A 26,921-nucleotide genomic window follows, 5' to 3' on the forward strand; every position below is an offset into this window, starting at 1 on the left:
TAAGAAAATCTAATGAATAGGGAGCTTTCTAGAGTTTTTGAGAAGATTACTTATTAAACTAAGGTTGAAGTGCACTTTCCTGTCTGCAAGCTCACATTGTTTGCCCCCCACAACCTTGTCTTTACACCTTAAAGATATCGAGGTTACGGATATTTTATAATCCCCAGAGACCCTTTCAGTTTGTCACACTGTAACCTTTACACCTCTTTATAATCCCTTGCTTTCTCTGTTATCTGTGAAGATTTGTCCATAACTCATTGGCAAGAAGTAATGTTTTCTAGTTCTAGACCCGCTTCTGAATCAGCAAGCTCCCTTAAAACCGGCCCCATCCAAACCAGCTTGTTCCTCTTAACCCATATTGCCTCATCTTAAACAGGAATTCTCATTCCACTTTGCCCTATTTTAGTGATAATATTCCCTCACAAGCTTCTTGCCTCATCAAAACCAGCAAATACACTTTTATCTTACCATGTGGAAGCCCCAGGAGACCATCCTCCCTTTCATTGTATTCATTCAAAAACTTTTGGCCTGTTCCAAATAAGTAAATCTAACTCAAACATTTTGAATCCTCACAATATATTTTTATTTTTGGATTTGAAAACCAGTTTATTAATATATGCATATTAATACAACATGGTTATCTAACAATACATAGTCAATATTATAAGATTCGTACTGGTTATAATAGAAGTTTGTTTTACAATTTAAAGAAACATCAGTCCATTGGTATGTCCCAGGATCCACTGACCAGTTTAAAACAAAAGCACTTTCTCAAATGAGAAGTCTTTAAAAAGTTTACTTGCTTTTGGTTGCTTTAAAGGGATACTAACCCCTCATTTTTTTCTTTCATGATTCAGATAGAGCATGCAATTTTAAGCAACTTTCTAATTTACTCCTATTATCAATTTTTCTTTGTTCTCATGTAATCTTGATTTGAAAAAGCAGTAATAAAAGGTTAGGAGCCGGCCCATTTTTTAGTTCAGCACCTTGGTAGAGCTGCTGATTGGTTTGCTACATTTAGCCACAAATCAGCAAGTGCTACTCATGTGCTGAACAAAAAATGGTCTGGCTCTAAAGCTTACAGTACTGCTTTTTCAAATCAAGATAGCATGAGAACAAAGAAAAATTGATAATAGGAGTAAATTAGAAAGGTGCTTAAAATCTCATGCTCTATCTGAATCATGAAATTAAAAAAATGGGTTTACTATCCCTTTAAGTAAGAAGTTATTCTTCACTCATAAATACATTCTGTTCAATCAAATCACCTGCAATGGTAATTTGTTTTTCAAATTCCAAAAAAAGTTCAGTATAGTTTAATATCAAACATGCCCAAAATACTTTCTATGTTCCTTAATAAAAAGTGCAACGTCAGATTTGTTCCTTTTGAGCAAGGAATATATCCTTATGCCTTTTTGTAGCTTATTTACTTTAGATATCCATGGATATAAAGAGTGTGTGTTTATAGTATAAATATTAAAGGGACAGTCGAGTCCAAAAAAAACTTTCATTTTTCAAATAGGGCATGTCATTTTAAACAACTTTCCAATTTACCTTTATCAACAATTTTGCTTTGTTCTCTTGGTATTCTAGTTGAAAGCAAACCTAGGGAGGCACATATGATAATTTCTAAGCCCTTGAAGGCCGCCTCTATTTTATTTACTTTTCACAGCAGGGGAGAGCAAGCTCATGTAGGCCATATAGATAGCATTGTGATCACGCTAGTGGCAGACACTGCACTAATTGGCTAAAATGCAACTATATGCAAAATAACTAAAAGTCATGTGATTAGGGGCGGTCAGAAGATGCTTAGATACAAGTTAGTCACAGAAGTAAAAAGTGTATTAATACAGGTAGCCCTCAGTTTACGCCGGGGTTAGGTTCCAGAAGGAATGGTTGTAAATCGAAACCGTTGTAAATTGAAACCCAGTTTATAATGTAAGTCAATGGGAAGTGAGGGAGATAGGTTCCAGACCCCTCTCAAAATTGTCATAAGTAACACCTAATACATTATTTTTAAAGCTTTGAAATGAAGACTTTAAATGCTAAACAGCATTATAAACCTAATAAAATAATCACACAATGCAGAATATATAATTAAACTAAGATAATGAACAAAAACATTTGCTAAACAGCATTATAAACAATAATAAAATAATCACATAACACAGACTTCACTTGCATTTTTATGCAAACGGTTATTTCTATGCATTCCAATCTGGACTGATTTATAGACAGAAAGATCTTGTTCCTTTGAAATCTGCTCGATAGCTCAGGTCTGGTTAAACTGATTAATTTCAGCTTGCTTGGCTTTGCTGCAACACAAGCGGACAGCTCCACCTACTGGCTATTTTAATAAATGCACTGCTTCTTAATGCTTTTCAATAGCAGTCACATGACTGGGAAAAAAGGTTGTTATTCTGAAACGGTGTAAATTGAACCGTTGTAAAACGAGGGCCACCTGTATAAGTGTTGGTTTTGCAAAAAACTGGGGAATGGGTAATAAAGGGATTATCTATCTTTTTAAACAACAAAAATTCTGGTGTTGACTGTCCCTTTAAATATCTCCTTACCATTACCCAACTGTTTAATGTAGATTACTTAAAGGGACAGTCTAGTCAAAAATTAACTTTCATGATTTGGATAGGGCATGTAATTTTAAACAACTTCCCAAAGTACTTTTATCAGTTTTGCTTTGTTCTCTTGGTATTCTCGGTTGGAAGCTAAACCTAGGAGGCTCATATACTAATTTTTTTAGCCCTTAAAGACCGCCTCTTATCGGAATACATTGGCATTTTTTCACAACTACAGGGTGTTAGTTCATGTGTGCCACATATATAACATTGTGCTCACGCCCGTGGCGTTACCTAGAAGTCAGCACTGACTGGCTAAAGGCAAGTCTGTCAACAAGAACTGAAATAAAGGGGCAGTCTGCAGATGCTTAGATACAAGGTAATCACAGAGGTAAAAAGGTATATTATAACAGTGTTGGTTATGGAAAACTGGAGAATGGGTAATAAAGGAATTATCTTATTTTAAACAATAAAATTCTGGTCTAGACTGTCCCTTTTAATAAGCAACACGTTTAATATTAATTAAAGGGACGGTCTACTCCAGACATTTTGTTTAAAAAAAAAAAAATAGATGATCCCTTTATTACCTATCCCCCAGTTTTGCACAGCCAACATGATTATATTAATATACTCTTAACCTCTGTAATTACCTTGTATCTAAGCCTCTTCTGACAGCCCCCTTATCACATGGCTATTATCTATTGACTTGCATTTTAGCCAGTTATTGCAGTGTCATGCACAACTCCACAGGAGAGAGCACATTGTTATCTATATGGCCCACATGAATTAGCTGTCTCTTGTTGTAAAAAGCCAATAAAAAAGCATGTGATAAGTGGTTGTCTGTAGTGGCTTAGAAACAGGCAGATTTAGAGGTTTAATTATTATTAATATAACAGTGTTGGTTGTGCAAAGCTGGGAAATGGGTAGTAAAGGCATTATCTATCTTTTTAAACAATAATAATTCTGGTGTAGACTGTCCCTTTAAAGGGACAGTATACACCAATTTTCATTTAACTGCATGTAATAGATACTACTATAAATAATAATATGCACAGATACTGATCCAAAAATCCAGTATAAAACCATCTAATAACTAACTTAAAGGGACAGTCTACACCAGAATTGTTATTGTTTTGAAAGATAGATAATCCCTTTTTTACCCATTCCCTAGTTTTGCATAAACAGTTATATTTATATATTTGTTACCTCTGTGATTATCTTGTATCTAAGCCTCTGCAGACTGCCCCTTTATTTCAGTTCTTTGACAGACTTGCAGTTTAGCCAATCAGTGATGGCTCCCAGGTAACTTCACGTGCACGAGCACAGTGTTATCTATATGAAAAACATTAACTAACACCCATACCAATAGAACAAAGAAGAATTGGTGATAAAAGTAAATTGGAAAATTGTTTAAAATTACATGCTCTATCTGAATCATGAAAGGTTTTTTTTGGACTAGACTGTCCCTTTAAAGCTCCCCGTTTAGTACTGTTGAAAAGGTTAACTGGAATACGCACTGCAAGTGGTTTTATAGCAAATCTATAAAGAAGCAGAGAAGGCGCCACATAGCATAATTCTGTATAATGTATCAAGATATAAATTGTAGCTCAAATGCACTCACGTGTAGAAAAGCACCAAGATGTGGTGCTGGCTGGGCAAACCGGAACCTCAGAGTTGTCCGGTAAACTCTCCTCTCAAGCAAAGACTCCCAGAAGCCAAAATGGTGTTCACCAAAGAGGCTATGTTGTCAGGAAAGACACTGTTCCGCCTCCAGCAGTATAGGAATTACTCCAAACAAGAGTATCCAGAGAGAAGCAAATTTGTATATAATAAACGTGTTTATTTAAACACATTAAAAACACAGCAATGCGTTTCTCAGTATCATGTACTGTTTCCTCAGGCTGAATCTTTTTTATAGCAAAAAAGCAGACACTCCCCCTTCCTTTGCATATGAAACGAGTCTTTACACAAACAGGAGCAAGCTGGAGTAGGTATACATCATTATTCTCCTAAAACTTTGAGGATTAGTTAGGAGTCTGAAAAATCAGCGCAATGTTATTTAAAAATAAGCAAAACTATACATTTAAAAAAAAAAAAAAAAAGCTGTACAGGCTATATAAATGGATCAATCTGCAAAACATTTATGCAAAGAAAAATCTAGTGTATAATGTCCCTTTAAACAACATAGTGAACTACTACAAAATCAAGTTTGTCCACTTAATAGATCCAGTAAGAGGAGAAAAACAAATAATGCCTTAAAGGGACACTGAACACAAATTCTATCTTTCATGATTCAGATAGAGCATGCAATTTTAAGCAACGTTCTAATTTACTCCTATTAATTTTTCTTCATTCTTTTGCTATCTTTATTTGAAAAGCAAGAATGTAAGTTTATAAGCCAGACCATTTTTGGTTCACAACCTGGGTTGTCCTTGCTGATTGGTGGATAAATGCTGTCCAGGGCTCTCAACCAACAATTGTCTGGCTCCTTAGCTTAGATGCCTTTTTCAAATAAAGATTGAAAGAGAACAAAGGGAAAAAAAAAATAATAGGAGTAAATTAGAAAGTTGCTTTAAATTGCATGCTCTATCTGAATCATGAGAATTTGTTTTTGGATTTAGTATCCCTTTAATACCAACCATGAACCTTATAACTTACTGAATTTATTTGCAATAAAATATTCCCAGTTTGCTGACATCTGGTCATATACCAGCTTACAATTATATTTAATAAAACAGAACTCTTCTAATTTTTTAATGAAATTACATTGACAGATCTGTTGTGGTAATGTGGGAACTTTATTCGTTTTCTACTTCATGACCATAAGATATATTACACTATTGATCACTGTTAAACATTTTTTTTTTTTTAGATAGAAAATTTGTTAGGTGTTCTATTAAAAAGCCACAAACAAGGGTCATGAGGTAGTGGGATTTCAAGTAACTTAGAGGTATCTTGTTCTACGTCTTTCCAGAGAATGGAAAGCATGGGGCAGGACCACCATATGACACTTTAACCTGAGGGCTCCCAAAACGCCAACATGTAGCATGTTGAGATTGTAAAAGCTTTTTAAGGCTGTTAGTAACATAATACCATATTTGTAATAACTTCACATTGAGTTCCAATCATATACTGGATATGGATGATTTAGCTGTGCTACAAAGTTGTTGTGCCTCTACTGGTGTAATATTAATCTGTAATTATTCCATCTCTCTATACAATAAGTAGTGTATCCTGCGTTACTTGTAGGATAGAGTAGGTCAAAGTAAGGGTATGTCTTAGGGGAGTGGCATAATTGCATAAACGTTCTGAAGGAGTCAAACTTCTCATTCAATTTCTTTTATGGGGATGTCTTTTTAAATAAGAATGGCATTGATACAATGTGAACCATTGGTCAAACTGCTTCCTCACATGTTATGTGTATTCTCACCCTCTGCCATCTCCTATTTAGATTTTACATTCACAAGTATACTTCATTTAATCAGCAGTAGACTTGCTTCCAACTACTCTCCAGTAGTAGCAAGTACTACTATAAACATCAGTTCAATGAGTAAAATAATCCATTTGAAATGCCTTTTTACTATCCTCACTGGGGGGTTAATTTGCATTGTTCTCTCCTCTTTACTTACCTTTCCTACAAAGCATACAAACATTCATATTTTCAGTATAGGTGGCATGTTCAACTGTCAAAATCAACTAATTCAAATATCACAATAAAGATAAATGAGCTATTTGTTTTAATTCATTCCAGCAGGTAAAATTGATCACTGGGGAACCCATTACTTGGGAGAAAAATTACAATATCCATTTAAGACTATATATATATATATATATATATATATATATATATATATATATATATATATATATATATATATATATATATATATATATTAATTAGGGCTGGAACGAACAATTATTTTCATAATTGATTAATCGGCCGACTATTTTTTTTTTTGATTAATCGACTAATCAGATAAAAAATAAATCCTTTTTTCCTATAGTTAAAATAAAATCCACATACTGAGTGTTATAAATATTAACTTCAGACTAAAACTTTACAACTTTACATTAGCAGAACTGTTGGTCCAATTTTTAAGCAGCAGAACAAATTTTTATAATTAAGCAAAACAAATCTACAAACTGTTTGAAGAGAGAGAGAACTAGTAATAGGTAGACTACTACTGTTTATAACATTCTGTTATTCACTCTTTCAGAAACTTTGCATTGAAATGCAAAAATGTTATATGTCCACATGCTCCTGGCTGAGGCTGGCATACTTTTTTGCAAGCTATTTTGCCTGCAGCAGAGGACAGGCGCTCAGATGGTGTTGAGGTGCCTGCGATGCATAAGTAGGGTTTTGCCAATTTCACTAAGGTGGGCTATTTATCTTTGCTAGCTCTCCACCAATGCAAGGGGCCTCTTAACAAAGTAAGCCTGGACTTCATTCTGACATAAGCATATCTTGTATATATCTATATGCAATGGTAAACAACCAGCTATAATGTTAGGGGAAAAATATCTAGTCCATTCTTAAAATAAGATATATACTTACAGAGGTTGAATTTGGTACATATTCCAATTAATAAAAATTGGCTCTTAAGACCGCTGATCTATAACTGGTCCGCTGCCTCTGAGGCTGCGGTCTGCAGCCGATCCTATACGATCGGGCTGATTGACACCACCCTGAAAGCAGCCGATTGTGTGGGAATCTGCAAGGGGCGGCATTGCACAAGCAGTTCTGGTGAGCTGCTTGTGCAATGTTAAATGCCGACAGCGTATCTTGTCTGCATTCAGCGATGTCTGTCGGACATGAAACACTACAGCGTATCATGTCGGACAGACATTGATAAATTGGCACCAATATATCAGTAACAGGACACAGCCTTACACTTATCTATAGAGTATATATAATCGGCAATAGCAAGCGATCCGCTAAAAATTGTGCAAACGTAATATTGGCATCAATTCATATAACAAATGCCATCAATGCAGGGCTTGGTGTAAATAATAAGCTCAGCACTATATCATGCAAAGCATAGTCCCAAATCACCTGATTTAATATAAACAATCCAAATGACAACTCATTATTTCTGGGTTGCAGATAAGCCAGGAGTAGTTGTAAACTTAAAAAGAAACTTATAGTGTCCTGAAAAAGTGAAATGTAGATGTCCTTTAGGCTAAGGGCATAACCATAAAACAAAACACCATGTGCAGGAGCTCATTGGAGTAAAGCAGCTGGTGCTGTGCAGACCAACTAATTGCAAACCAACTAATCGATTATGAGATTCGTTGACAACTATTTTGATCGATTATCGATTATGCAGATTAGTTGTTGCAGCTCTAATATATATATATATATATATATATATATATATATATATATATATATATATATATATATATAATTCTTTTTTTTTGCCATCATCCTGTTCCCAATAATAATAATAAAAAAAAAATCTTGTCACAATCAGCAATTTTTTCTCTATCTTGTAAGTGAATGATTTGAGTCACTTTCCTCTATTATAATCCATGTCTAACATTGGGAAAGTGTTGGCTTGGGTGTTTAATGTTAATAAATGTGTAATATTCAACACAAGAAATTTATTTTATTTACAAGGTGTTAACTGTCCCTTTAACTTAAAAAGCTTAAAGGGACACTGAACCCAAATGTTTTCTTTCGTGTTTCAGATAGATCATGCAATTTTAAACAACTTTCTAATTTACTCCTATTTTTTCTTCGTTCTCTTGCTTTCTTTATTTGAAAAGTAAGGCATCTACGCTATTTTTTTGGTTCAGATCCATGGAAAGCACTTGTTTATTGGTGGATGAATTTACCCACCAATCAGCAAGAGCAACACAGTGTGTTCACCAAAAATGGGCCGGCATCTAAACTTACATTCTTATCTTTCAAATAAAGATACCAAGAGAATGAAAAGAATTTGATAATAGGAGTAAATTAGAAAGTTGTGTCCCTTTAAGGGACATAAAACCCAAAATTCAGATATAGCATGCAATGTTAAACATTCTAATTTACTTCTATTATCAAATTGTCTTCCATCTCTTTTTTGTGTAAAAGCAGGAATGTAAGCTCAGGAGTGTGCGTGTCTGGAGCACTCTTTCAGCAGTTTTGCAATAATGTTTTCCATTTTCAAGAGCAATACATGGCAGCATTATTTCCTTTCATGTAGGGCTCCAGACACCCACCTAGGTATTTCTTCAACAGAATTCCAGAGGAACAAAGCACATTTGCCAGTAAAAGTAAACTGGAACTTAATTTGTTTGCTTTGTCTAAATCGCAAATTAAATTTGAGTTTCATATCCCTTTAACCTGTTTCATAGAACAGTAAATGAGCAGGGAACGGTTATGCTAATCCTGTTACAACTGCTCACCCCAAGGTTTCATATAGGTCACTGGTTTTCAAACCTTTCCTCAGGCCTCCCCAGCAGGCCAGGTTTTCTAGATCAGTGATTTGCAACCTTTTTTTTTGCCGTGGCACACTTTTTTTACATTAAAAAATCCTGTGGCACACCACCATCCCAAAATGTTACAAAATCACACATTGTAGCCTAATACAGGATATATATATATACACACACATACACACACTGTACTGTGCTGTCATGCCATGCCTCCTACAAACTATACATGACATATTGACATTCATTCACAAACAATCATAATGATTGTCTGTGAATGAATGTCAATGTCATGGTTGTAAATGATGCCTGATGAGCCTGTCACATACCTCCCAATATTTCAAAATTTGAAAGAGGGACACCCCCGCACTGTTGTCAGTCTGCCGCGGCACACCTGAGGATCTCTCACGGCACACTAGTGTGCCACGGCACACTGGTTGAAAAACACTGTTCTAGATGACCTTGGGTGAAACAAGGTTATTTTACCTGCTCTCATCCATCTCAGATATCCACAAAATGTGGCCTGTTAGGGAGGCCTGGGGACAGGTTTGAAAACTAGTGACTTAGGAGCATGTCTCATCCTGTCACAGGACACAGTCCCCATGAGTGCAAAGAGGCAAAACGGCTTGTTTCTCATTTAAAAGGACACTGAACCCAAATTTTTTCTGTCGTGATTCAGATAGAGCATGCAATTTTAAACAACTTTCCAATTTACTCCTATTATCAAATTTTCTTCATTCTCTTGGTATGTTTATTTGAAAAGCAAGAATGTAAGTTTAGATGCCAGCCCATTTTTGGTGAACAAACTGGGTTGTCCTTGCTGATTGGACAGCACCAATATAAAAGTACTGTCCATGGTTCTGAACAAACAATTTGCTGGCTACTTAGCTTAGATGCCTTCTTTTTCAAATAAAGATAGCAAGAGAACAAAGAAAAATTTATAATATGAGTACATTAGAAAATTGCTTAAAATCGCATGCTCTATCTGAATCATGAAAGAAAAAAATTGGGTTCAGTGTCCCTTTAAATAAAAAATAAACATAGAAACTTATCTTGATCCCTATTAAGAGGGACATTTTTTCTTTTCTGATTCAGATAGAACATGTGTTTTTAGATATCTTTCCAATTTAGTTTTATCAAATTTATGTTCTTAGTATCCTTTCTTGAAAAGCACACCTAGATAGTCACAGGAGCTGCTGATTTGTGGCTGCACATGTGTCCTGTTATTGGGTCACCCATGTGTATTGCTTTTTCTATAAAGGATCCAAGCGAATAGAGCAAATTATATATGAATATAAGTAAATGGGAAACATTTTTAAAATTGTATGTTCTATCTGAATTAAGAAATGAAACTCAATTTAATTTTCTATCACTTTTTAAGGCCTCCTTATCTTATTTCTGTCTATATACAATGGCCAATACTTAGCAGTGTTCTCCTCAGGACCTTTTTAATGGGTGCACCACCCGGCTGATTTTTTTTTTACCACCCTGCTAAAATGTTAGGCAAAAAGAAAGTAAAGTCAGCTAATATTAAAATTCATCAATGTGTATTGCTCAAATTATCATTAGATATATTTGTTAAATTATGCAATGAATTTGTGCTTTGGATAGCAGAAGATGCTTTTAAATTAGAAACTATTACACTGCCCCCACCAAGCTGGCAAAGTTTTCTGGGGAAAACGCTGCTTAGGTGATATTTTCCTTTTAATTTGTTTTCTATCTCTTCCATTCCAACTGGGAACTTGATTGCTGCTTGCTGTCTTATTTAAACAGATTTTCCATATGGAACACATATTTATATTTTCAGTATAGATGGTAGTATCAACATTCAAAATCAGCTATTTAAAATAGCAAAATAAAAATAAAGGAGCTATTTATCAGCAATTGTATACCAGTGTGTAACAGATATTTCTTCTGTTATGTGTGATCAGTCCACGGGTCATCATTACTTCTGGGATATAACTCCTCCCCAACAGGAAATGCAAGAGGATTCACCCAGCAGAGCTGCATATAGCTCCTCCCCTCTACGTCACTCCCAGTCATTCTCTTGCACCCAACGACTAGATAGGACTATGGTGATTATACTTAGTTTTTATAACTTCAATCAAAAGTTTGTTATTTTACAATAGCATCGGAGCGTGTTATTGCCTCTCTGGCAGAGTTTGAAGAAGAATCTACCAGAGTTTTTACTATGATTTTAACCGGAGTAGTTAAGATCATATTGCTGTTTCTCGGCCATCTGAGGGAGGTAAAAGCTTCAGATCAGGGGACAGCGGGCAGATGAATCTGCATTGAGGTATGTAGCAGTTTTTATTTTCTGAATGGAATTGATGAGAAAATCCTGCCATACCGTTATAATGACATGTATGTATACTCTACACTTCAGTATTCTGGGGATGGTATTTCACTGGAATTACTCTGTTAAAAGTACATTAAACCTTTTAATAGGTATTTATTATGTTAAACGTTTTTGCTGGAATGTAGAATCGTTTGCATTTTCTGAGGTACTGAGTGAATAAATGTTTGGGCATTATTTTTCCACTTGGCAGTTGCTTGTTTTAATTGTGACAGTTTCGTTTCTCTCTCACTGCTGTGTGTGAGGGGGAGGGGCCGTTTTTGGCGCTCTTTGCTACGCATCAAAAATTTCCAGTCAGTTACTCTTGTATTTCCTGCATGATCCGGTTCATCTCTCAGAACTCAGGGGTCTTCAAACTTCTTTGGAGGGAGGTAGATTCTCTCAGCAGAGCTGTGAGACTTATATATTGACTGTGATTAAAAACGTTGCTCTGTAATTTTTATGCTTCAAATTTAATTATTGTTACTTTACTAATGGGAACAAACCTTTGCTAAAAGTTGTGTTGTTTTTAAGGATTGATGCTATAACTGTTTTTTCAGTTCATTATTTCAACTGTCATTTAATCGTTTAGTGCTTCTTTGAGGCACAGTACGTTTTTGTTAAATAAGATTGTAACCAAGTTGCAAGTTTATTGCTAGTGTGTTAAACATGTCTGATTCAGAGGAAGATACCTGTGTCATTTGTTCCAATGCCAAGGTGGAGCCCAATAGAAATTTATGTACTAACTGTATTGATGCTACTTTAAATAAAAGCCAATCTGTACAAATTGAACAAATTTCACCAAACAGCGAGGGGAGAGTTATGCCGACTAACTCGCCTCACGTGTCAGTACCTGCATCTCCCGCCCGGGAGGTGCGTGATATTGTGGCGCCTAGTACATCTGGGCGGCCATTACAGATAACATTACAAGATATGGCTACTGTTATGACCGAAGTTTTGGCTAAATTACCAGAACTAAGAGGCAAGCGTGATCACTCTGGGGTGAGAACAGAGTGCGCTGATAATACTAGGGCCATGTCTGATACTGCGTCACAGCTTGCAGAGCATGAGGACGGAGAGCTTCATTCTGTGGGTGACGGTTCTGATCCAAACAGATTGGATTCAGATATTTCAAATTTTAAATTTAAATTGGAGAACCTCCGTGTATTACTAGGGGAGGTTTTAGCGGCTCTTAATGATTGTAACACTGTTGCAATACCAGAGAAATTGTGTAGGTTGGATAAATACTTTGCGGTACCGGCGAGTACTGACGTTTTTCCTATACCTAAGAGACTAACTGAAATTGTTACTAAGGAGTGGGATAGACCCGGTGTGCCGTTCTCACCCCCTCCAATATTTAGAAAGATGTTTCCAATAGACGCCACCACACGGGACTTATGGCAAACGGTCCCTAAGGTGGAGGGAGCAGTTTCTACTTTAGCTAAGCGTACCACTATCCCGGTGGAGGATAGCTGTGCTTTTTCAGATCCAATGGATAAAAAATTAGAGGGTTACCTTAAGAAAATGTTTGTTCAACAAGGTTTTATATTGCAACCCCTTGCATGCATCGCGCCGATTACGGCTGCGGCAGCATTTTGGATTGAGTCTCTGGAAGAGAACCTTAGTTCAGCTACGCTGGACGACATTACGGACAGGCTTAGAGTCCTTAAACTAGCTAATTCATTCATTTCGGAGGCCGTAGTACATTTAACCAAACTTACGGCTAAGAACTCAGGATTCGCCATTCAGGCACGTAGGGCGCTGTGGCTAAAATCCTGGTCAGCTGATGTAACTTCTAAGTCCAAATTACTTAATATACCTTTCAAGGGGCAAACTTTATTTGGGCCCGGTTTGAAAGAAATTATCGCTGACATTACAGGAGGTAAGGGCCACGCCCTGCATCAAGACAAAGCCAAAGCTAAGGCTAGACAGTCTAATTTTCGTCCCTTTCGGAATTTCAAAGCAGGAGCAGCACCAACTTCCACTGCACCAAAACAGGAAGGAGCTGTTGCTCGTTACAGACAAGGCTGGAAACCTAACCAGTCCTGGAACAAGGGCAAGCAGGCCAGGAAACCTGCTGCTGCCCCAAAGACAGCATGAACCGAGGGCCCCCGATCCGGGACCGGATCTAGTGGGGGGCAGACTCTCTCTCTTCGCCCAGGCTTGGGCAAGAGATGTTCAGGATCCCTGGGCGCTAGAGATCATATCTCAGGGATACCTTCTAGACTTCAAATTCTCTCCCCCAAGAGGGAGATTTCATCTGTCAAGGTTGTCAACAAACCAGATAAAGAAAGAAGCGTTTCTACGCTGTGTACAAGATCTGTTATTAATGGGAGTGATCCATCCGGTTCCGCGGTCGGAACAAGGACAAGGGTTTTACTCAAACCTGTTTGTGGTTCCCAAAAAAGAGGGAACTTTCAGGCCAATCTTGGATTTAAAGATCCTAAACAAATTCCTAAGAGTTCCATCGTTCAAAATGGAAACTATTCGGACAATCTTACCCATGATCCAAAAGGGTCAGTACATGACCACAGTGGATTTAAAGGATGCTTACCTTCACATACCGATTCACAAAGATCATTACCGGTATCTAAGGTTTGCCTTCTTAGACAGGCATTACCAGTTTGTAGCTCTTCCATTCGGATTGGCTACGGCTCCAAGAATCTTCACAAAGGTTCTGGGTGCCCTTCTGGCGGTACTAAGACCGCGAGGAATTTCGGTAGCTCCGTACCTAGACGACATTCTGATACAAGCCTCAAGCTTTCAAACTGCCAAGTCTCATACAGAGTTAGTTCTGGCATTTCTAAGGTCGCATGGATGGAAAGTGAACGAAAAGAAGAGTTCTCTCTTTCCTCTCACAAGAGTTCCATTCTTGGGGACTCTTATAGATTCTGTAGAAATGAAGATTTATCTGACAGAAGACAGATTAACAAAGCTTCTAAATGCATGCCGTGTCCTTCATTCCATTCAACTCCCGTCAGTAGCTCAATGCATGGAGGTGATCGGCTTAATGGTAGCAGCAATGGACATAGTACCCTTTGCACGTCTACATCTCAGACCGCTGCAATTGTGCATGCTGAGTCAGTGGAATGGGGATTACTCAGACTTGTCCCCTACTCTGAATCTGGATCAAGAGACCAGAAACTCTCTTCTATGGTGGCTTTCTCGGCCACATCTGTCCAGGGGGATGCCATTCAGCAGGCCGGACTGGACAATTGTAACAACAGACGCCAGCCTACTAGGTTGGGGCGCTGTCTGGAATTCTCTGAAGGCTCAGGGACAATGGAGTCAGGAGGAAAGTCTCCTGCCAATAAACATTCTGGAATTGAGAGCAGTTCTCAATGCCCTTCTGGCTTGGCCCCAGTTAAAAGCTCGGGGGTTCATCAGGTTTCAGTCGGACAACATCACGACTGTAGCTTACATCAACCATCAGGGAGGGACAAGAAGCTCCCTAGCAATGATAGAAGTATCAAAGATAATTCGCTGGGCAGAGTCTCACTCTTGCCACCTGTCAGCAATCCACATCCCGGGAGTGGAGAACTGGGAGGCGGATTTCTTGAGTCGCCAGATTTTTCATCCGGGGGAGTGGGAACTTCATCCGGAGGTCTTTGCCCAAATACTTCGACGTTGGGGCAAACCAGAGATAGATCTCATGGCGTCTCGCCAGAACGCCAAACTTCCTCGCTACGGGTCCAGATCCAGGGATCCGGGAGCGGTTCTGATAGATGCTTTGACAGCACCTTGGAACTTCGGGATGGCTTATGTGTTTCCACCCTTCCCGCTGCTTCCTCGATTGATTGCCAAAATCAAACAGGAGAGAGCATCAGTGATTCTAATAGCGCCTGCATGGCCACGCAGGACTTGGTATGCAGATCTAGTGGACATGTCATCCTGTCCGCCTTGGTCTCTACCTCTAAGACAGGACCTTCTGATACAGGGTCCATTCAAACATCAAAATCTAACTTCTCTGAAGCTGACTGCTTGGAAATTGAACGCTTGATTTTATCAAAACGTGGGTTTTCTGAGTCGGTTATTGATACCCTGATACAGGCTAGGAAGCCTGTTACCAGAAGGATTTACCATAAGATATGGCGTAAATACCTATACTGGTGCGAATCCAAAGGTTACTCCTGGAGTAAGGTTAGGATTCCTAGGATATTGTCCTTTCTACAAGAAGGTTTAGAAAAGGGTTTATCGGCTAGCTCATTAAAGGGACAGATCTCAGCTCTGTCCATCTTGTTACACAGGCGTCTGTCAGAAAATCCAGACGTCCAGGCCTTTTGTCAGGCTTTAGCTAGGATCAAGCCTGTGTTTAAAACTGTTGCTCCGCCATGGAGTTTAAACCTTGTTCTTAACGTTCTACAAGGAGTTCCGTTTGAACCCCTTCATTCCATTGATATAAAGTTGTTATCTTGGAAAGTGTTATTTTTAATGGCTATTTCTTCGGCTCGGAGAGTCTCTGAGTTATCAGCTTTACATTGTGATTCTCCTTATTTGATTTTTCATTCAGATAAGGTAGTTCTGCGTACCAAACCTGGGTTCTTACCTAAGGTAGTCACTAACAGGAACATCAATCAAGAGATCGTGGTGCCTTCTCTGTGCCCGAATCCTTCTTCAAAGAAGGAACGTCTTCTACACAATCTGGATGTAGTTCGTGCCCTCAAGTTCTACTTGCAGGCAACTAAGGATTTTCGACAAACGTCTTCCCTGTTTGTCGTGTACTCTGGTCAGAGGAGAGGTCATAAGGCTTCGGCTACCTCTCTCTCCTTCTGGCTTCGTAGCATAATTCGTTTAGCCTATGAGACTGCTGGACAGCAGCCTCCTGAAAGAATTACAGCTCATTCTACTAGAGCTGTGGCTTCCACTTGGGCCTTTAAGAATGAGGCCTCTGTTGAACAGATTTGCAAGGCTGCAACTTGGTCTTCGCTTCATACTTTTTCCAAATTTTACAAATTTGACACTTTTGCTTCTTCGGAGGCTATTTTTGGGAGAAAGGTTCTTCAGGCAGTGGTTCCTTCTGTATAATGAGCCTGCCTATCCCTCCCGTCATCCGTGTACTTTTGCTTTGGTATTGGTATCCCAGAAGTAATGATGACCCGTGGACTGATCACACATAACAGAAGAAAACATAATTTATGCTTACCTGATAAATTCCTTTCTTCTGTTGTGTGATCAGTCCACGGCCCGCCCTGTTTTTTAAGGCAGGTAAATATCTTTTAAATTATACTCCAGTCACCACTTCACCCTTGGTTTCTCCTTTCTCGTTGATTCTTGGTCGAATGACTGGGAGTGACGTAGAGGGGAGGAGCTATATGCAGCTCTGCTGGGTGAATCCTCTTGCATTTCCTGTTGGGGAGGAGTTATATCCCAGAAGTAATGATGACCCGTGGACTGATCACACAACAGAAGAAAGGAATTTATCAGGTAAGCATAAATTATGTTTTTGGAACATATTAAAGCTGTAAAAGACTCAAAGGGTGGGAACCTCTGTTGCTGTTTTTTTTTTTCTCCTACTGATGTGGTTTAGTGCCTGTCCATCATTGTGAAGCACTTAGTTTGCTTCTTCTACAAAGGATACCAAGAGAATACAGTAAATTATATATTTATATAAGTAAATTTGAATTTTCTTTCCTATTGAATGGAGAGTCCATGGTTTCATTCAAATTACTAGTGGGATATTCAACTCTTGGCCAGCAGGAGGAGGCAAAGAGCACCCCAGCAGAGCTGTTAAAGGGACACTGAACCCAATTTTTTTTCTTTCGTGATTCAGATAGAGCATGCAATTTTTAAGCAACTTTCTAATTTCCTCCTATTAATTTTTCCTTCATTCTCTTGCTATCTTTATTTGGAAAAAAAGGCATCTAAGCTTAGGAGCCAGCCAATTTTGCACTTGTTTATTGGTGGGTGAATTTATCCACCAATCAACAAGAACAACCCAGGTTGTTCACCAAAAATGGGTCGGCATCTAAAGTTACATTCTTGGTTTTCAAATAAAGATACCAAGCTAATGAAGAAAATTTGTTAATAGGAGTAAACTAGAAAGTTGCTTAAAATTGCATGCTCTATCTGAATCACAAAAGAAAACATTTGGATTCATTATCCTTTTAAGTGTCACTTCCCTTACCCATAATCCCCAGTCATTATTTGCCTCTATCATCGGGAAGATGTGCGAAGAGGAGTGTCTGAGAAGATTTAATCCTTTAATGGGTACTTTTCCCTGTAAGCAAGGATTGGGGCTATGCTATGTCCATGTCTATCTCTTTAGTAAGAGTAATGGGGGCTTTTAGCAGTTAAAAGGCGGCAAGGTGGTCCTTGCTTTATAGAAAACCAGAGTTGGTTACTCCTTTTTTTTTTTTTTTCTTTTTTTTTTTTTTTTTCTTTTCTACAGGTTACTGTTAGATGTGGAGTAATCTGTCACACCTAAGAAGCTGTTCCCTGCCTGACAGCCACTTCCACAGGTAAATGCTTTCCCTTCTAGGTTAGAAGGTACCAGGCCAGCACTCTAAGAGTTAATTAGGGAAGATTTCTGTGGATGGTACTCTGGGGAAATTTATGTTTCTGTATAAAGAACATATATATTTAAATTGCAGATTTTGGGGCACTGCATTACCGTAGGGACTTTTTTGAAGCTGAGATGGACATATATTATAACAGTGGGTTATATGATTGTCTGGGCTCTGTTATAATGAGATTATAGAATTCCTCCTGTGCTGTTAAGGACGGTGTCTGTTTATAGTACTGCTGTTTTTTCTTAAGGCAGTATTGGGAGAGTGGATCCAATCATTTCTGAAAGAAAAAAATTGGGTTCTGTGTCCCTTTAAGCTAGAACACCTCCGGTTACTTTTAAAGGAGGTCCTTGCTACTTTGGAAGACTCCAGCTCATCTGTCGCTGAGAACCCAAAGAAGTCTAGTAAACTAAACGGAGTATATTTTGTTCCTTCAACTGTGGAAGTTTTTCTAGTTCCAGACGATATGTCGGAAATTATAGCTCAGGAATGGTAAAAAAACGGGAATTCATTTTTCTTTCATGTAATTGGCAAGAGTCCATGAACTAGTGACGTATGGGATATACAATCCTACCAGGAGGGGCAAAGTTTCCCAAACCTCAAAATGCCTATAAATACACCCCTCACCACACCCACAATTCATTTTTAAAACTTTGCCTCCCTATGGAGGTGGTGAAGTAAGTTTGTGCTTGATTTTCTTCTGTGATATGCGCTTCTCGGCATTTTGAAGCCCGATTCCTCTCAGAGTACAGTGTTTGTCAGAGGGATGTGAATTGAGCATCATCTATTTGATTCTATGGTTTGCCTCACGGTAAATCTTTTCAAAGGTTCAACGATATACTCTCATATTCCATTACCTCTACTGATAATGTTTCAGGATTGGTTTGGCTATCTGCTATATGTGGATGGGTGTCTTTCGTTAAGTATGTTTTCATTACCTAAGACACTCTCTATGATTTGGCACTTTATGTATTAATATAAAGTTTTAAATATATGTATTGTACTTATATTTGCCATGAGTCATGTTTGCTGACGCAATAATTTTTTGGCACGAAGGTTTCGTTCGGTGATGCAAATTCTTCATTTCCGGCGTCTTAGTTGACGTCAGGTTTCCTTGCACAAGGTTGCGTCTGCCATGACGCGAGTTGCATCATTTCCGGTTGTCATTAGCGGCAAAAAAATTCATTTGCGTTGTGTGTCATTCTTGGCGCCAAATAATTTAATTATTTAAACCCCACTTCCTATATGCCTCTTGCTCTTCTTTTTTTATGCTCGGAGGGCTATGCTTGTTGCATTTTTTCCCCATTCCTGAAACTGCCATATAAGGGAATTGATCATTTTTGCTTTATATGTTGTTTTTTCTCTTACATTTGCAAGATGTCTCAATCTGATCCTGTCTCAGAAACCCCTGTTGGAATCCTGCTTCCTGATAACAGTTCTATCAAAGATAAGCGTATCTGTTTAAGTTTGTGGAGATTATATCTCCAGCTGTAGTATGTAACAGTTGTCATGACAAGCTTTTTGCATGCAGAGAATGTATCCAACAGTACTAGTACAATGCCTGTTCCTTCAACATCTGATGTACATGATATCCCTGTGAATATTAAAGCTTTTATTGCTGGGGCGATTCAGAAGGCTTTGTCTGTTATTCCACCTTCTAATAAACGTAAAAGGTCTTTTAAAACTTCTCATAAGATTGATGAAATTTCGAATGACCGACAACATACTGAATTATCCTCCTGATGAGGATCTATCTGATTCAGAAGATCCTACCTCAGATATTGACACTGACAAATCTACTTATCTCTTTAAGATGGAGTATATTCGTAAATTATTAAAATAAGTGTTGGTTACTTTGGATATTGAGGAATCCTAGTCCTCTTGATACTAAAATTAGTAAACGTTTATTTTCTGTTTACAAACCTCCTGTGGTTACTCCAGAGGTTTTTCCAGTTCCTTATCATATTTCTAATATGATTTCTAAGGAATGGAATAGGCCTGGTACTTCTTTTATTCCTCCTTCTAGGTTTAAGAAGTTGTATCCTTTGCCAGCAGCTAGATTGGAGTTTTGGGGGAAAAAATCCACAAAGTTGATGGGGCTATTTCTACTCTTCAAAAAGGGAAAAGTGTGATGGCACTACTAATATATGATACGTAGGGATGGGCTAATAATAATACAGTTATGGCCTTAAAGACAGTAATCTAAGCCCTAAGGTGCTGTGTACATATAAACATATGTTTACTAATACAACCATAGACGGTTGCAAAAAAAAAGTTTTTTTGCAACTGTCTATGGTTGTATTAGTAAACAGCTATTTCTACTCTTGCCAAACGTACTACTATTCCTATGGAAGATAGTACTTATTTTAAGGTTCCTTTAGATAGGAAACTTGAATCTTAGCTAAGGAAAGCTTATTTATTTTCTGGTTATATTCTTAGGCCTGCTATATCCATGGCTGATGATGCAGCTGCATCAACTTTTTCGTTAGAAAGCTTAGCGCAACAGGAAACAGATTCTGATTTGTCTAGCATTGTTCGCTTGGTTCAACATGCTAATAATTTTATGTGATGCTATTTTTGATATCAAAATTGATCTTAAGTCTATGTCTTTAGCTATTTTAGCTAGAAGAGCTTTGTGGCTTAAATATTGGAATGCTGACATGGTATCTAAGTCTAGATTACCATCTTTCTTTCCAAGGTAACAATTTATTTGGTTCTCAGTTGGATTCAATTATTTCAACTGTCACTGGGGGAGGGAGTTTTTTTCCCTGAGGATAAAAGACCTAAGGGTAAATCTAAAGCTTCTAATCGTTTTCATTCTTTTTGACAGAAGGAACAGAAAGCCAATCATTCCCCCAAAGATTCTGGTTCCAATTGGAAACCTTCAAGTTGGAATAAATCCAAGCCCTTTAAGAAACCAAAGCCAGCCTCCAAGTCCGCATGAAGGTGCGGCACTTATTTCAGCTGAGCTGGTGGGGGGCAGATTGAAAGGTTTCTAAAAGATTTGGACTGATTCTGTCCAAAATCAGTGAATCAGAGTATTTGTCTCTCAAGGGTATCGAATAGGATTCAGAGTAAGACCCCCTGTGAGAAGATTTTTTTTCTCTCTCACACGTCCCAGCAAATCTAGTGAAGGCTCAGGCTTTTCTGAAGTGTGTTTCAGATCTGGAGCTTTCAGGAGTAATCAGACCAGTTCTGTTTCAGGAACAGGGTCTGGGGTTTTATTCAAATCTATTCATTGTTCCAAAGAAAGGAAAATTCATTCAGGCCAGTTCTGGATCTGAAATTTTTGAATCGTTTTGTAAGAGTGCCAACTTTCAAAATGGTAACTATAAGGACTATTCTGCCTTTTGTTTAGCAAGGTCATATGTCCTCGATCGACTTACAGGATGCATATCTTCATATTCCGATTCATCCAGACCACTATTGGTTTCTGAGATTCTCTTTTCTAGACAAGCATTACCAATTTGTCGCTCTTCCTTTTGGCCTAGCGACAGCTCCAAGAATTTTCTCGAAGGTTCTCAGTGCCCTTCTCTCTGCAATTAGAGAACAGGGTATTGCTGTGTTTCCTTATTTGGACGATATCTTGGTACTAGCTCAGTCTTTACATTCTGCCGAATCTCTCGCGAATCAACGAGTGTTTCTTCAAAGACATGGTTGGAGGATCAATTTACCGAAAAGTTCCTTGATTCCTCAGACAAGGGTCACCTTTTTAGGTTTCCAGATAGATTCAGTGTCCATGACTCTGTCTATAACAGACGAGACAAATGAAATTGGTTTCAGCTTGTCAAAACCTTCAGTCTCAATCATTCCCTTTGCTCGTTTTCATATGAGACCTCTTCAGCTTTGTATGCTGAATCAGTGGTGCAGGGATTATACAAGGATATCACAGTCAATATCCTTAGATCCCAACGTTAGACTCTCTCTGACTTGGTGGTTAGACCACCATCATATAGTTAAAGGGGCCTCTTTTGTTCGTCCAACCTGGACTGTAATCGCAACAGATGCAAGTCTTTCAGGTTGGGGAGCTGTCTGGGGACCTCTGACAGCACAAGGAGTTTGGAAACCTCAAGAGGCGAGGTTACCCATTTAATATTTTAGAACTCTATGTGCTATTTTCAGGGCTCTTTAGGTTTGGCCTCTGTTGAAGAGAGAATTATTTATTTGTTTTCAGACAGACAATATCACAACTGTGGCATATGTCAATCATCAGGGTGGGACTCACAGTCCCCTAGCTATGAAAGAAGTATCTCTTTCTTGCGCGGAATCCAGCTCTTGTCTAATTTTTGTGGTACATATCCAGGTATAGTCAATTGGGAAGCGGATTATCTCAGCCGTCAGCCTTTACATCCGGGGGAGTGGTCTCTCCATCCAGATGTGTTTTCAGATTGTTCAGATGTGGGGTCTTCCAGAAATAGATCTGATAGCTTCCCATCTAAACAAGAAACTTCCCAGGTACTTGTCCAGTTACAGGGATCCTCAGGCGGAGTCGGTGGATTCATTAGCAGTTCCTTGGTTTTACTAATCTGCTTATATCTTCCTGTCTCTAGGTCTTCTTCCAAGAGTGATCTCCAAGATCATCATGGAACAATCGTTTGTGTTTCTGGTAGCACCAGCATGGCCTCACAGGTTTTGGTATGCGGATCTTGTTCGGATATCCAGTTGCCAACCTTGGCCACTTTCTTTAAGACCAGACCTTCTGTCTCTAGGTTTGTTTTTCCATCAGGATCTCAAATCTTTTAAAATTTTGCAGGTATGGAAATTGAACGCTTAGTGCTTAGTCATAGAGGTTTCTCTGACTCAGTGATTAATACTATGTTACAGGCTCGTAAATATGTTTCTAGGAAGATTTATTATCAAGTTTGGAAGACTTATATTTCATGGTGTTCTTCTCATAAATTCTCCTGACATTCTTTTAGAATTTCTAGAATTTTACAGTTTCTTCAGGATGGTTTGAATTAAGGTTTGTCTGCAAGTTCCTTTAAGGGACTCATCTCTGCTCTTTCTGTTTTATTTCACAGAAAGATTGCTAAGCTTCCTGATATTCACTGTTCTATACAGGCTTTGGTCCGTATCAAGCCTGTCATTAAATCAATCTCTCCTCCTTGGAGTCTTAATTTGGTTTTGAAGGTTTTACAGGCTCCTCCTTTTGAGCCTATGCATTCTTTGGACATTAAACTACTTTCTTAGCCAAAAGGAAAAACACTTTCTATCTCTTCTGCTAGAAGAGTCTCCGAATTATCTGCTCTTTCTTGTGAGTCTCCTTTTCTGATATTCCATCAGGATAAGGATGTTTTGCAGACTTCATTTGAATTTCTTCCTAAGGTTGTGAATGCTAATAACGTTAATAGGGAGATTGTTCTTCCCTCTGTGTCCTAATCCTAAGAATTTTTTGGAGAGATCCTTACATTCTTTAGATGTTAGAGGTTTGAAATATTATGTTGAAGCTACTAAAGATTTCAGGAAGACTTCCAGTCTATTTTGTTGTCTTTTCTGGTTCAAGGAAAGGTCAGAAAGCTTCTCCCATTTCCTTGGCATCTTGGTTAAAGCTTTTGACTCTGGTGGTGTAATGTACAAAGCGCCTAAATGAAAGGCTGAGGTGATAATGAATGAGAAGGTACCTAATGAGATGTGTGTAAGAAGTTTAATCCTAGCAAAGACACATAAAAACATACAATAACAACAGTGATAATAAAATCATACAGTAAAATTATACAATAAAAATTAGCATGGCTCCATGTAAACTGTACAGTGATTACAAATGACAGGTAAATTACAGTAATTGCATATGAGAGGTAAGAATGATAACCTGTGCAATAATTACAAGTGACAAGTGGAGTACATAAACTTGGTGTTAGTACCAAATATGGAGCTAGTGAGTACCAGTGGTAGCAAAAGCAAAAATAAAAGTCCAGCAACAAATGAAATGCATATGTCCAAAAGTCAATCCTGTCAATTGGTCCTATGTGAAGAAAAAGATCAAATTGATTCCTTAGTGAAGTGAAGCAAGTTGAAAAATCCAAAAAGTGAAAAAAAAATGTACAGTCAAAAAATTATGAAGAAATGTGCGGATAAAAATAAAACCTGATGCAGTAATCCTCAATGAGAAAACCAAAAGGTGAGGTGCTATATACTTCTTGTATTTCATATATAGTTCTGCAAGTCCCTATAAAAAAAATAAAAATAGTGTAGATGGTACTGGTCTATTAAATAATATTAAAATAGTTCTTACCAGTTGTCGACGCGTTTCGGCCTATATAAGGCCTTTTTCAAGACAGTAATAAAATTAGGGGCATCAATGGCTTTATATGAGGTGACTGATCAAATCATAAGTGGTCATTTTGGCTCCAAAATAGTGATACGCCCACTTCCTGTTTAGGGAATTGTGGGTTATTGAGATGCATAGAGATACGCCCACTTCCTGTTTAGGGAATTATGTTTTGTTTTTTTTTGAGATGCATAGAGATTATTGCAAATATAATTATAGCGTGAAGCTTGTAGAACATAGAGACAGAAGTATAACATAGATACAGAGGTGCATCATCCTAATATAGTGATGTTAGCATATGTTTCACTGACCGTTCCATGAGTATGTTGATCGGCCATGTCCGTAACGTCATTTCCAGTATAGGTAAATGACGTCATTTCCGGTTTCGCTTTTACTGGAAATGTATATGGGGATAATTAGAAGTGACACAACTGTCGGCAGTTAAAAAAAGGGAAATTACTATAGTTAAGGATGTCGAGAACAAAAATAATGCCACTTGCCCGCACCATAATTGGCTAATATATACATTTCTAATTATATTTATATGGAATCTAATTATAATTGTTTTTTTTTTGTTTGTTAATCCCCATCCCCTCAGGATCAGTCCTACAGGACCATAATCGTACTAGAAGCTAGTTATATATGTCCTCATATTATGGCCTCATTTAACTGTCGCCAGTTCGGGATCATGTTCCCGACATCCTTAACTATTGTAATTTCCCTTTTTTTTTAACTGCCGACAGTTATGTGTCGCTTCTAATTATCCCCATATACATTTCCGGTAAAAGAGAAACCGGAAATTACGTAATTTACCTATACCGGAAATTACGCTATGGACACGGCCGATCAACATACACTCATGGAATGGTCAGTGAAACATATGCCAACATCACTATATTAGGATGATGCACCTCCGTATCTGTTATACTTCTGTCTCTATGTTCTATAAGCTTCACGCTATAACTATATTTGCAATAATCTCTATGCATCTTAAAAAAAACAACCCATAATTCCCTAAACAGGAAGTGGGCGCATCTCAATAACCCACAATTCTCTAAACAGGAAGTGGGCGTATCACTATTTTGGCGCCAAAATGACCACTTATGATTTGATCAGTCATCTTATATAAAGCCATTGATGCCCCTAATTTATTACTGTCTTGAAAAAGGCCTTATATAGGCCGAAATGCGTCGACAACTGGTAAGAACTATTTTAATATTTAATAGACCTGTACCGTCTACACTATTTTTTAATTTCTTACAGGGACTTGCAGAGCTATATATTAAAGAAGTATATAGCACCCCACCTTTTGTTTTTCTCATTGAGGATTACTGCATTACATTTACTCATTGCATTTGGTTTTATTTTAATCCCCACTTTTCACATTTTTTCATAATTTTTTGATTGTAGACATTTTTTTCACTTTTTGGATTTTTCAACTTGCTTCGCTTCACTAAGGAATCCATTTGATCTTTTTCTTCACACAGGACCAATTGACATGATTGACTTTTGGACATTTGCATTTCATTTGTTGCTGGACTTTTATTTTTTCTTTTGCTACCACTGGTGCTCACTAGCTCCATATTTGGTACTAACACCAAGTTTATGTACTCCACCTGTCACTTGTAATTATTGCACAGGTTATCATTCTTACCTCTTATATGCAATTACTGTAATTTACCTGTCATTTGTAATCACTGTACAGTTTAAATGGATCCATGCTAATTTTTATTGTATGATTTTATTATCACTGTTTGTTTTTATTGTATGTTTTTGTGTGTCTTTGTTGGGATTAAACTTCTTACACACATCTCATTAGGTACGTTCTCATTCATTATCACCTCGGCCTTTCATTTAGGAACTTTGTACATTACACCACCAAATTCTTCTTCCTTTGGCCGGCTAGGCGGCCTTTGTACACAGCTAGAGGTATCCCCAGGGTGCTTGGTCCATTTCCCTTATCTAAAGCTTTTGATCTGGTTTATTTGGAGTCGGGTCAGACCCCGCTTCAGAGAATCACAGCTCATTCTACTACATCAGTCTCTACTTTGTGAGCCTTTAAGAATGAAGCTTCAATTGATCAGATTTGCAAAGCAGCAACTTGGTCTTCTTTGCATACATTTACTAAACTGTTTTGATGTTGGCCTCTTCGGAAGCAGTTTTTGGTAGAAAAGTTTTTCAGACAACTGTTTCAGTTTGATTCCTCTGCTTATGTTTTAAGTTTTTTCTTTTCAATTATGAGAGAAACTTATTTTTTGGATGTGGATTTATTTTTTTCAGCGGAAAATGGCTGTTTTTATTTTATCCCTCCCTCTCTAGTGACTCTTGGGTATTAATATCCCATACGTCACTAGCTCATGGACTTGCCAATTACATGAAAGAAAACATTTATGTAAGAACTTACCTGATAAATTCATTTTTCATATTTGCAAGAGTCCATGAGACCCACCCTGTTCATGGTGGTTATGATTTTTTGTATAAAGCACAATTATATTTCCAGTTCCTTTTTTTGATGCTTTCTACTCCTTTTTCTATCGCCCCACTACTTGGCTATTCGTTAAACTGAATTGTGGGTGTGGTGAGGGGGTGTATTTATAGGCATTTTGAGGTTTGGGAATCTTTGCCCCTCCTGGTAGGATTGTATATCCCATATGTCACTAGCTCATGGGCTCTTGCCAATATGAAAGAAATTTAATTTATCAGGTAAGTTCTTGCATAATTTTTTTTTTTTTTTTTTTTTTATTAAAAAAAAAAAGTTTCCTGTTGCGGACTCTAAACGTGACTCATGGCGCACAGTGCCCAAGGTAGAGGGAGCTATCTCT

The 26,921-nt window shown here is 37.8% G+C and overlaps 1 protein-coding gene across 1 annotated transcript in view; it reads left to right on the top strand.

The window, feature by feature from the left end:
- The window catches only part of LOC128643969 (ubiquilin-4), a gene marked incomplete at its 3' end in the record, with an annotated part of 45,775 nt that overhangs the window by 337 nt on the left and 18,517 nt on the right, over positions 1–26,921 (top strand).

This window comes from Bombina bombina, unplaced genomic scaffold, assembly GCF_027579735.1.
Source record: "Bombina bombina isolate aBomBom1 unplaced genomic scaffold, aBomBom1.pri scaffold_476, whole genome shotgun sequence".
NCBI lineage: Eukaryota > Metazoa > Chordata > Amphibia > Anura > Bombinatoridae > Bombina > Bombina bombina.